The 12,890-nt window shown below is 42.4% G+C and overlaps 1 pseudogene; it reads right to left on the bottom strand.

Moving 5' to 3' along the window:
* Positions 1-634: 634 nt before the first annotated feature.
* LOC126407086 (acidic amino acid decarboxylase GADL1-like) lies at positions 635-11,252 on the bottom strand (annotated as a pseudogene).
* Positions 11,253-12,890: the final 1,638 nt, after the last annotated feature.

Here is a 12,890-nt window from a genome sequence, read left to right as displayed (position 1 = left end):
TTCAACGTCGCCGTACCTGAATCCAAAGTATCGCCATGGAACAGACGTTTTTTTCGCCACTAACTCAGGCTGTTCATGGTCGAGCTCATGCTCTTCTTCAGCGTCTGTGTTGGTCACTGCTGCACGCCGGCTGTACGCACCAGGATAGCTTGTGGGCGTGATGTCAACAAACTCCACACACTACAGGAGAGGCAGTCACGTTCACAGGCACACACGTTAACATTTATTTAGCCTACATTAAATCGCAAATCACAGCCTTTTATGCGGTTACGTAATCGCACTGCCTGACATCGCGATTGCGATTGCGATTAGATTAATCGTGCAGCACTACTTCATTGTGATCTCAACTACACACTTGCAAAGTATTGTGACTGTATCTTGTATGATTGTAATGCTATAGTGCTAATCCACATACAGACAGACATAAACACCTGGCAAAATACCGAAACATTGGTTCTGGGGTAGTACCCACTACAACAGTTGTCTCCAGAACCACATTTGCCGTGATGACACACACACACACACACACAAACAATACCAGCCATTAAGACATTGTCATGGCTGGTAAATAGAAAAGTGAAAATAATCTTCGAATGTCATCATGTTAAAATATCACTTTTCAGTAATTAACTACTTACAGTGTGAAGTTTTTCCAGAGCTCAGGGCCTTCTGGAAGATTCCTCAGACTCGGAGGAATGTAGCCTACCAAAAGCAAACCTTTGCATATTCAGGCTGTAAGAGGAAAAGTTCAAAACATGAAATTTAGATTCATGAAATAAGATAAACTGATCACGTTAAACCTGGTGAAATGCTTTTACAGTATTTTACTGATGAGCTTTGAAATTAGCCAAATAATAATAATAATAAATGTGTGTGTGTGTCTGTGTCTGTGTCTGTGTGTGTGTGTGTGTGTGCGTGAAATTGTGGCTAAACTTGCGAAAACTTACTTCCATCAACAGACTGAACCCCTCTCTTTTCTGCTATCTGCAAAAAAAAGTGGATTTTGCTGTCCCACTTATTGTTCTTGTGCACAATAATACACTGGGCCACTGCTATACAGTCATAAAGGACTCCATCGCTCCGTCCCCCATGCAGCAAGAAACATCCCCCTGCAGAGCCACTATTTGACATGCACATACGCAAGATTCAGAGCCTCTGTTTTAGATGTGCGCGCGTGCTAGTACCAGACCCTCTGTTTTATGTTGCAGAGACGGAGATTGATATATTTTTGATAGTTATTGTAAAAATAATGTTAGCCTTGCGTTCGCAGTTGTTCGTTTAAAGTGGACATAGAAGACTTTTCTACTAGCGCACTAGTTCGCTAGCTAACGCTGTGTGCTTATCAACTACTTAATCATGGATCATTACAGAATATAGGAACTTTCACCACTGTTCATTTTAGGAGGATCACCACGAGGAAGCACGTTTTTTGTTTAGATTATCAAATGGACAATGGATCATAGATATTTGTTTCTGGCTGCCAGCGTTAGCTAGCTGAAAAGTTGTTTATTTCCACTTTAAAATGTTGACTGAAACATGGCTGCCTGTTGATAGACTTGGATAAATGCTAAAATGGATGGTTCAGAGGAACTAGTTTGCCCACCGGACAGGGGCACCAAACCCCCTGGGCAAAACATGACAAGCGGCCTGGCTTTGCGCCCCTCAGGAGCCTCCAGCAAACCCTGCTGTCCCAGGCTGTGTTCTGCTCCTCCTCTTGAAGAACCAGAGGGAGGGTTGGATGTTGGCAGGTTCTGTCAGCTTCCCCACAGTGTCCACACACTCCTGGATGTGAAGCTAAGGAATTAAACATTTACCCATGACAAAGTATCAACAGACGAGAACATTTTTAATCTACATTTTGAAGTGAAAATAGATGACTAGTCAGCTTAAACAGCTAGCGTGCTAGCTACACTAGCTAACACTGGCAGCCAGAAACAACCAACTATGATTTAGTGTCTGTTAATTGCCCAATACGTTTAATAAAGAACAGGCTTTCTTGCGATGGTCCTTCTAAAATAAGTAGTGGTTGAAGTTACTGTAGTCCGTTATGACCGGGGAGTTGATAAGCAGACGCTAGCTGGCACCAGCATAGCTAGCTACTTGAAATACTGACTACCCTCACTACTGTTAAGTGATGGGCTGAAATAAAAACTGATATGTTTTTGAGTGACAGGGAATTGTGGGCCTCTAATTGACCACATTAAAAAATGATTGACAGATACCCCACTGTCTCGAGCTAGTGCATGTGCACGCCTAAAACGGTGGCTCTCTGGCTCTGCAGGGGGATGATATTGCATGCAGCTTTGGGACTCGCTGATCAATGTCTTGTTCTTCTCCCAGTTTACAGGCAGACACACTGCTTAGCCTGTGGTAAAGAGCTCATCAAGATGTGCACCCACACTAAGTCTTGACACCTGCCCGACTGGCCAACACTGATGTCTTACAATGTTGATATTTGGTTAAATTTAGGTTGTGATAATGGGGGACTAATATCCAATATCAGGACATTGCCCAATGCCAATGTCAATTGATGAAGAATACCAACAACATTCCAAATATCTTATGTCAGTATCATCTTGGCATTGAATACCAACATTGAGCCGTAAGGTGTGGAGGACAAAACCCAACACCTGCAAAACATCATAAAATTAATGTCCAAACAACATGGAATTCTAATCATTAGACATTTAAAATATCATCAATCCGATTTTCACTCCAACCAGAATTTGATCTTAGTCTGACATAAGAGTCCAACATCTAGGTACCCATGTCTGTCTGCTGTTTGCTGCTAAGCAGGTAGTGCACAGTGGGTTTTTAGAGTTTTTTCCTAAAAAAAACTGAACCAAATATTTAAGTTGTGGACCAGAAGGCTTAATAATGAGCTGAATTTACTGTAATTCTGTATAAAGCCAAGGGGAGCTGCAGGTGATATTCTCTGCACCTGCGACCCCTTTAACATGGTCACATCGTTTTCACATTTTCACTACATTTCAAGTAGAAAAATATAAATTATAGACAACCTAATGTTTACAGTTTGACATCTGTTTTAACATAGCGATGGAACTATTTTGTTTCCTGTTTGATATTTATTGTAGTGAGAGAATATAATGTCATTGTACCACAGTAAGTAATGCTAACTTAGATTTATAGTCTGCATATTCAATATTGATTTTGTAACTACCTTGAAGAAGTGGTGATCAAGGTATCCCTTTATTTTGCAGCTCACAACTTGCAAATAAGGGCAAAAGACATCTTAGTTTCAATTGTGTCTATTTCCTCACACTAACCTGGCCAAGTCGAGGGCTTTGTCCGCCCTCTGCTCCAGCTCTCCAGTTCCCAAAGCCTTCCACATGAGCCAAAACTTGAAGGCATCCGGCTTCCTGCTGCATTGGAAGGACTTGTCTCCAGTGTCGTAGCTAACATCATTAGAACTTATCCTGCTGGAAGAGGTAGCAGGCCCTACCTGAGTGGCAGCGATGGAGGAGACTGTGTAGAAGCACAATGACAAGAATGGTTTACACAGCATAAATACATTTCACTGAGCATCATAAAACAATTACATTTTTTATATATTCAAACAATACTTTTATATTGCTACCATTTAGATAGAAAATATAAAGTGTACCTGTTCTCCACTTAGCTGAAAAGCTAAGGGCCCTGACACACCATTGGTCAATGTTGGACTATCTGTGAACGTCTGTCGCCTTAGTTTTCGGTTTGTCCTGCACCATTGGCACTTATCAGCCCTTGTTTGCTTTTTTCAGGCGATTGAACATGTTGAATCGGTGTCAGAGGTGAGAGCCCTGCAGTGACTGAAGTCACTGCGACAGGCAGTTCAGCTCAGTGCAGGAGAAGAGAAACGGTAGTGTGCAAAGTGAACAAACATCTAATGTCAAAGGGGCATGAGATCAAAACAAACTCTTTAGGTAAAATTATTTTCTTAGCCATTGAGCTCTTTAGCAGAAAGAGTTCATAACTGTTGTGTTACTGTTTGCTCATGCACATGTTGTGATCTTCAGCTTTGTATTGTTATGTTTTATTGTGGGGCAGACCTTCTCTTCCTCTGTCATTTAGAACAGGTAAATATGTCACCCACTCCCCCATTGAAATTTCCCCCCGGGCACCACCTCCATACCTCCCAGCTGTGTTCATACTGCAGTCTTCCTCAGCTCCACTGATCCTTCCCCTTTGTGGCGTGGCTTTAGCCACCAATCACAATCCATTGCTCCCACTGATAAAAGCCACTTTGGGAAAATACCAGAGGTGGCCATGATTTAATTGGAGTAGTCCACCTCCTGTGTCTCTCTATGTAACGTTTGATAGTTAACTCTGCTGTTAACTTAGAAATTTCAGTGTGTGTAAAAGTTAACTCATATGATGCACTAGAAAGTGGTTTTGGAATCTGGGCCATATGTGTACTCTGTTTGCTATTATGCCTCAACAGCAATAGCCATAGCTGGAGGCATTTTGTTTTCGGGTTGTCCGTCCATCCATTCATCTGGATACCTGTCCCATTCTTGTGAACATGGTATCTCAAGAAGGCCTTTCTTTAAATTTGGCACAAATGTTCATATGGACTCAACGATGAACAGATTAAATTTTGGTGGTCAAAGGTCAAGGTCACTGTGACCTTTAATTCAATTCATTCTTGTGAACATGATATCACTCAAATGCCTTGAGGGAATTTCTTAAAGTAAACTTTTATTACTTGCCAGCTCACTAAACAGTCAACAGCAGTGCTTGCCCAACTGTATTGGCTGTATGTTGCCTCCCTTACCAAGAGACATCTACAGGGATTGTAACAAACACTGGGTTGTGTTGTTAATGTGCTCACCTGCCTCTTGAATCCTTCTTGTCAATCTTACGGTTTCCCTTTTTGAATGAGAAATACAGACTATACAATTCAGTTTTATTCATAAAGCCCAATATCACAATTCGCTTTTTGCCTCAGAGGGCTTTACAACATACTACATACGACATCCCTCTGTCCTTGTACCCTCACAGCAGATAAAGAAAAACTCCCCCAAAATAAACCCCTTTAACAGGGAAAAAAATGGAAGAAACCTCAGGAAGAGAAACCGAAGAGGGATGCCTCTTCCACGATGGACAGATGTGCAATAGAAGACTACTGCTGCTCGCGTAGAATGTACATGCTAGTTGGCCATTGGCTGTACTCTTTACAGTGGTTTAGGTGCGACTTTTTGGTCGAGTTATAGGCAGCATGAAGCAACGCAACAGTCAGCCCTCCACACCACTAGTTCTTTGCTGTCGGTTTGGTGTGTCTAGGCCTTAACACACATCCTGTGTGGTTTTTTGTTTTGTTTTTTTGTTATTTCTTTATGCTTCACTGCTTACATTAAAACATACAAGTGATAAATGAGCATCTCTTACTGTTTTGTCCCTGACCAGGAAAGCACAGCACTGCAGACATGCAATCAGCATCTTATGAGGGTTCCAGGCTACAGAGTTTGCTCTTATCAGACACAAGCAACACAGCCAAGAAAGATCACAGTCATTGTGTTATCACTGGCATCTGAACACTAGCCGCTATTGTTTTGATTTTGTATAGCACTTTGCTTGTTTTTAAACTTGCTCTATGAATAAACGTAATTTGATTTTGATTTGATGGAACCGTTCACCTATTGATGCCCTTCAACATGTGTTTATGCTTCTTAGACACCAGAGCTGCTCCACCCCAACAGGCCTGAGAAACAGGGAAGCGAAAAGATGCATTTATACTGATACTGGGACACAATGATTTCAGATGAATGAGTAAATAAATGAACTCACGTCCACATGCAGCCACAGGTTGTACTTCTCACAGATGTCTGCGATCTCCTCAATGGGATCAAATGGTCCAAGAACTGTGGTGCCTGCTGTAGCATTTACCATGAAGGGCACTGCACCCTGGACATAAACATACAAAGAGTTTTTCTTAAAGGTGTTGCAATGTTTTGTACTTCAAAATAAATATAACAATGTCTCTTTTCAAATGAAGATCTGAAAAGGTTAGATGGCTCATTCACCTCACTTTTTGCGGCCTTTATTTTCTCTTCCAGAACCGAGGGAATCATCCTCCCTCTGACAAACACACAGAATAATTCAGTTTTTGATAAAAGAATATATGAATGAATGGATCAACTGTATTCACCATCTGAGACAAACTACTAAAAAAACTTGAGTTTCAGAGTTGTTCAACTGAATGTCACTCATGGTGTTTCTCATGGGCGATGAGAACCATTACAATGCCAACTAGCACTGGCCAGGCCTCTGTTCACACAGCAAGAACCTGAACATCAGGTAGGATTATAAAAGCAGTTTACATTGTATTAGATGGAACCACGTAAACGTTCTTAGTGCCGATGCCCAGTAAAGCTGCTGCTTCGGAAATAACGTAGGGTGACCATATTTTGATTTCCAAAAAAGAGGACACTCGGCCGGCCACGACATAGCCTACTTAAATGATACTCGCAGTTTACTCAAAGATGCCTTATAATTTTAATATATTTAAAATTTATATGTATGGATAGAATATTCAGTTATATTACAAAATAATATCTCTCAAAGACAGAAATTCAGATAGGCCCCTATAGATAGGACACACACACACACACTAGAGTGTGGCTACCTGATCCGAGCCCGATGGGTCCCGACGGGTCGGGCTGGGTTCGGTCAAAAATGTATAAATTGTATTCAGGCTCGGGTCGGATTCGGATTCAGTCAGCTTTCAGTGACAATGTAGTGTAAAAATAAATAAAATCCTATTGTCTGTCCTGTTTATTGCATTGGCTGTTTGTTTCTACCTCTCCCCTCGCTGGAAGTCTCACCTCCAGCCGCCCGCCTCCGCCTTGATTAAACGCTGAAAATAAAATAAAAGAGGGAGACAAGTTTTTCCTATTTTATCTTATTTTGTTTTATTTCTCCCTCTCCTCTTGCTGGAAGCCTCGGACCTCCCGCCGCCCGCTCCCGTCTCAAACACGGAGGTCTCCCTCTCTGCTGAGCACCCACGGTGCACGCCCGGCCTGTTAAATAGCCTGTAACCATAACAACTGTGTGACACAAACTCAGTGCTTTAGTGATTAAATAATGTCGGGCTCGGTTCGGTTTAGGACATAACAAAACAGAATGACTGTCGGGTTCGGACAGGTTCGGACAGAAATATGCGGCCCGTGCTGCACACACACACACACACACACACACACAAGGAAAACCGGACATTATCATCAATTTATAAACACGCCCCGGACAGGACGTCAAAAGTGGACATGTCCGGGCAAAAGAGGACATTTGGTCAGCCTAAATAACGACACTGAAAGAGATAAAACAAGTTTGTCAGCAAAGGTATTTGTATATTCAAACACAACACCCATGGTTAATAGAATCACACACACTAGATCTAATTTCTGTTTTACCACATGAATCACTGTTTAAACTACAAAGGTCTGATGGATTTGTAACCTAAGTATCAGTCATGAGACAGACTTCTTTAGTTTATCATGCAAATTAACTACAAGATTCAGTTCTATAAAAAAAATCAGCCTGTTCTCACTCCCAACTCATTTAAAGTGGGATTTATACTACGTCTAAAATACCTAAGCCGTATCCTGCTGTGCACCTCCTCAGAAATGTAACTACACGTTGTGGCGACGCAAACCTCCTGTCTATTTTTATAAGCTGAAAACCATGTCTCTCAGTGGAAACAAAGCTTTTATTTACTTTTATTAAAAACAATAAATTGTGAAGACAACAAATCCCTCACAAATTAGCATTTAAGTCTTGTATGTGATTTATCCTGGCTTCATATGAGTAGAGGAAATCTCCACTAGCCACTAGGTTGATTTACACAATGTAAAATGCCATAGGTTGATGCTAATAACATTAACATGTTGTATTTGTGGAGTATATGCGTCCAGCAAAAGACAAGTGCTATATTTGTGAATCTTGTGAGTTTTAATAAAGCCGGTATGTGTACTTGTGTTTCAAATTGTCGCTCTAAAGCCATTTTCAATGTATGTTTTGGCTGTGTTTTAAACTTCACAGCACTTCACAGAAACCCCACCGCGGACTAGTGTTTTGGAGGTGTAACTGCAGAGTTACACTGACACACAAACACACTAGTATAAATTCTCACAACAGCATAGGCCACATGTGTAGGCTACAGTGTAGGCACTGCGTAGAGCTGATGCGCAAGTATAAATCCGCCTTAACACCACAGCTTTGTCAGTGATGTCAGCATCAGACACCAACACACAGAGGCACATCAGTTTTAGAGGCAGCAGGTAATAATCCATCCCAACGCTGCCAGCAACTGCCATAATGTAGAGAGCAAGGAAGTCCATGTACAGCAGGCGGGATATTGAGGTGGATAGGTCCAACCACCCGAGAGCCCGTGGGAGCCGCTGTTTATTTCCCATGTGAATTTTAAGCTAAGCCATGATGTTTTTTTGTTGTTGTTTTTTTGTTTGTTTGTTTTTCTAAACCTAACCACAGAGTTTTTTTTGCCTAAACCTAAGGAAAGAAACCTAACAATGAAGAGTTTTACCTTACCATTGTAAGTTTGTTTTGAAAATACTGTATGCATGTAACGAGCGTAAATTGACACGCCATCCCTGAATGTCCAAAAGTGACCCAGGACGGTATCTAGTGTATCATATTTAGACGTGCAGGTTCACTGACAAAGCGGCAGTATTGGGAACTGCCCATTGGTTCGACATCCCATTGTTCCGACCATATTAAACTCATTGTTCCGAAGTCCGTTCTAAAATCATCATGATGCCCTGTGGTTAAGGTCTGGTTAGGTTTAGGCACAAAAACCACTTGGTTAGGGTCAGGAAAAGATCATGGTGTGGGTTAAAATGAAAAAGAAAGTGACAAACTCATAAGCCGTGAGCCTGCTCCGCCTCAAGCCATTCAGCACCGCGGACAGTCGGACTAATGGGATGTCGAACCAATGACATGGACCCGCAGTATTTAACAAATTAGGATGAGAACGTGTTTGAAAAGCTGGTTGCCAAAAAAATATTTTTGTCTTATTAAGAGGCATAAGAGGCATGAAGGTGAATGAGATCTACAACAGAGACAAGTTATATTAAGAAAAAATGTCATAAAATTAAAAAAAAAAAATAGTCACACAAAATGTTGTTAAGAATCTAGGTTGCTGACACTGTTCAATTTTAGAGAAAGTACTTCCTACAAACAAATCTTAACATGTTTAACTAGTTGTTCTTAATATGTTCTCTTAATTCCTGTAAAGGCTACCTCCTGTGATGTGAAGATGACAAGCTGTGGAACAGCAGAGAGGCTGTCCTCTTTAATGTCAGGACAATGATGAAACCTGGCTACGTTCATAGCGTACATGTTGGACCTTGAGCCACCTAAAAGGCAAACAGTACACAGGTCTTACGCCGGGTGCACAACCTATTTTTCCTGTTTTAACGGAGCGTTTCCCCAACGCATTCCCCAGCCCCAGAACAACGCCGCGAGGTCAACGGAACCGCTGCCATGCTGCACGCTAGTCCGTTACTATCCGTCATTTTCACCTCCATTGGAATGAATGACTTCCGGTCAGCGTCAATCCGTCAATGCGTTAGGTTGTGCACCCGGCTTTATGTGATAAAACAACACTACATTGGGGTGACCAGTAGCTTAGTGGGTATAGCAGGTACCACAAAGTCACCATCTTTGGTGCAGCAGTCGCAAGTTCAAATCCTGCATGAAATTACATGCCTTCTCTTTCCCCTTTCACACTCATCCCGAAATTCCACCAGATGCGTGTGGGTTGCATCTGCGCTCCGGAACGGCAGTGGAGCCGATTCATCAATGTGTGTACTTCCACCGGCTCGTGGATCTTGTGGGTCCTCATGACTCCCGCTGTCCGACGGAGCTGCACCACCCCGCACAGCAAACGCAGCCGGTGAGTGTTGACGGACGGCGGAGCACACAGCGGATAACCAGCGCAGCCGTTCCGCAACGGACACGCATCCAGTGGAATTCCGGCGTTACCTCCAATTCCACCAGATGCGCGTGGGTTGCGTCTGCACTCCGGAACAATTCTAGTCAATGTGTGTGCTTCCACCGGCTGCGGCTGTGCTGCGTTCCCACTCCGTCACAGCTGACACAGCGTCACAGCAGCCCTCCGCAACAGATACTCAGGACTTCTGTTTTTGCCGGACGCTAGAGCACAACGCAGCAATTCAGCATGGAGCAGATCGTGCGGGGCAGGAAGTCGTGCACAGAAACAAAATAAAACATCCGGTTAATTTTCACAATGAAATACACAGTGTTCACGGTGGATCATATTTCCCTGCGCTACACCTTGAAAACGTCATAATGGGCAGAGGCAGGCCTGAAGTCAACAGGTCAGAGGTTTTCAGACGTCATTTCACCCCATTGACACCATGGACGAGGAGATGTTAATCATGGAGGTGCACCGAGATGTCTTCCTACTACTCCTCTGGTTTTGTGGTTCTGTTTATAGAAACTAGGCCTACATCTTGTTATATCGCGCGATTGTGCGTGAATTCGCAAGATTTCGTGGGTCCTCGTGACTCCCGCTGTCCGACGGAGCTGCACCGCTCTGCACAGCAAACGCAGCCGGTGGGTGTTGACAGACGGCGGAGAAGCAGGGGATAACCAGCGCAGCCGTTCCGCAACGGACACGCATCCAGTGGAATTCCGGCGTGAGTCTGTCCTATCTGATAAAGGCATGAAAAGCCAAAAAAATAATCTGCTGCATTGATACTGAAGATGCTGCACATATAACACTCTAGGTTGGATGAAAGTATCAAAAAAAAAAGAAAACAGAAACACAGTAACAGAGGTATGAATATCAGTATCTGCCAGTTATTGTACCTGCATTGAAGATTCCGTCTCCCCCTTCCTCCCAGCCAGTCATCTCCATCATCTTCCTCAGCACAGCATCCTCCATCAGTGTAAAGACCGGAGCCACCTCATATGTGTACCTGATGGAAACCATATTTTCAAAACAATATGCCACTTGCATGATTTTTTAAACTTTGCTTCATGTACAAGTATGACTTAATTCTTGTTAGAATGAGTTGTGTGACTCACAGACTGGGTTTGAATGCCTCTGCAATGAAGCTTGCCACCACGGAATAGGACTCCATTCATACAGCTGGTTGAAGAAACGAGGATGGGCTACAGAGATTATAAAAAATAGACACAGAGCAGGTAAAGCTGGATTTATACTTGTGCATCAGCTCTATGCAGAGCCTATGCTGAAGTCTACGCATGTGGCCTACACCGTTGTGAGCTTTTATACTTGTGTGTTGGTCTGTCTGTGTCCCTCTGCACACCTCCAAAATACTAGTTCTGTGAAGTGCTGTTAAAGGGATAGTGCACCCAAAAATGAAAATTCAGCCATTATCTACTCACCCATATGCTGATGGAGGCTCTGGTGAAGTTATAGAGTCCTCACATCACTTGCGGAGATCCAAGGGGAGAGGGGGTAGCAGCACAACTTCACCTAATGCAGGCTGATGGCGCCCCAGATTCAAACGTCCAAAAACACATAATTGAATCCACAAAGTATCTCCATACTGCTCATCTGTAGTGATCCAAGTGTCCTGAAGCCCTGACATAAAAAGTTGTTTGGAAAAAATGCATTTGAACTCTGTTTTTAGCCTCATTGTAGCCTGCAGCTCTAACTGCCTCTCTGTGCACCGCGCTCATGTGCACCAGCAAAAGCACATGAACGCGGTGCCCATGACTCACGGTCTCGCGTTAGCGCACACACGTGAATACGGTGCACAGAGAGGCAGTTAGAGCTGCAGGCTAAAATGAGGCTAAAATTTGAGTTTAAATGACGTTTTTCAAAACAACTTTTTATGTCGGGGCTTCAGGACACTTGGATCACTACAGACGAGCAGTATGGAGATATTTTGTGGTTTCAATTATGTGTTTTTGGACGTTTGAATCTGGGGCGCCATAAGCCTCCATTAGGTGGAGTTGTGTTGCTAAGGTACCCCCTCTCCCCTTGGATCTCTGCAAGTGTTGTGAGGATTCTAAAACTTCACCAGAGCCTCCATCAGCATATGGGTGAGTAGATAATGGCTAAATTTTCATTTTTGGGTGCACTATCCCTTTAAGGCCATAACATTAGCTGTCACCGTATCAACATAAGGAAGTTCAAATTCAATGACAGTTGGTTACTGAGATTTTGAGTCATGGCTGAAACCAGTTCACTGAAAAAAAAAAATCCTTTAAATTTAGGATACTTAATTTTAATGTGTACATTGGTCCCACATGATCAGAATGTGGCCAGCTGACATAATATTCCTCTTTACCTCAATTGATTTTCACTTGTGATACCAAGATACTTTGTTCACATTAGAATCGTGTTGACTTAACATATTATTTGTTAGTTACCCTGGGACAAATTTATTTTGTAATGTTAAAGTAATTTTATTTTGTTCCAGGTACTGATTTTCAACTGTAAGTCCAATGTGTTTATAATGTACAATGTACATTACAATGTATTTATATATATATATACATATATATGTATACGGTATATATAGTTTCTACACCACCTAACCTCTTGTAACTTTATTGGGTCATGAAACAGCCACCTGCATAACATTAAATAACGTTACCTTTGGGAGCATGGCACTGACTTAATGAGCTCACATCATGCATGATTAGCCAGTAGCTTTCAACCTGTTGTGTCACAGCTAAAGCTTCTAACATTAACATTACTTAGCAAGAACTTAACTTTTTCTTAAACTGTCATTCACTCACCTCGCCTGTCAGCTAGCAGTATCGTCGTCTTCCTGTCAACTGAATTCAAGTTGACTAGAGAAAAATGACTAGAGCAAACATAGAAGAGGTGGTTTAATCAGTAATATAATTTTAAAGAATGTACAAATAAA

Source organism: Epinephelus moara, chromosome 2 (assembly GCF_006386435.1).
Source record: "Epinephelus moara isolate mb chromosome 2, YSFRI_EMoa_1.0, whole genome shotgun sequence".
In the NCBI taxonomy this organism is placed as follows: Eukaryota; Metazoa; Chordata; class Actinopteri; order Perciformes; family Serranidae; genus Epinephelus; species Epinephelus moara.
Note: the sequence above shows the minus strand (reverse complement) of the source record. Positions and strands in the feature narration are given on the sequence as shown.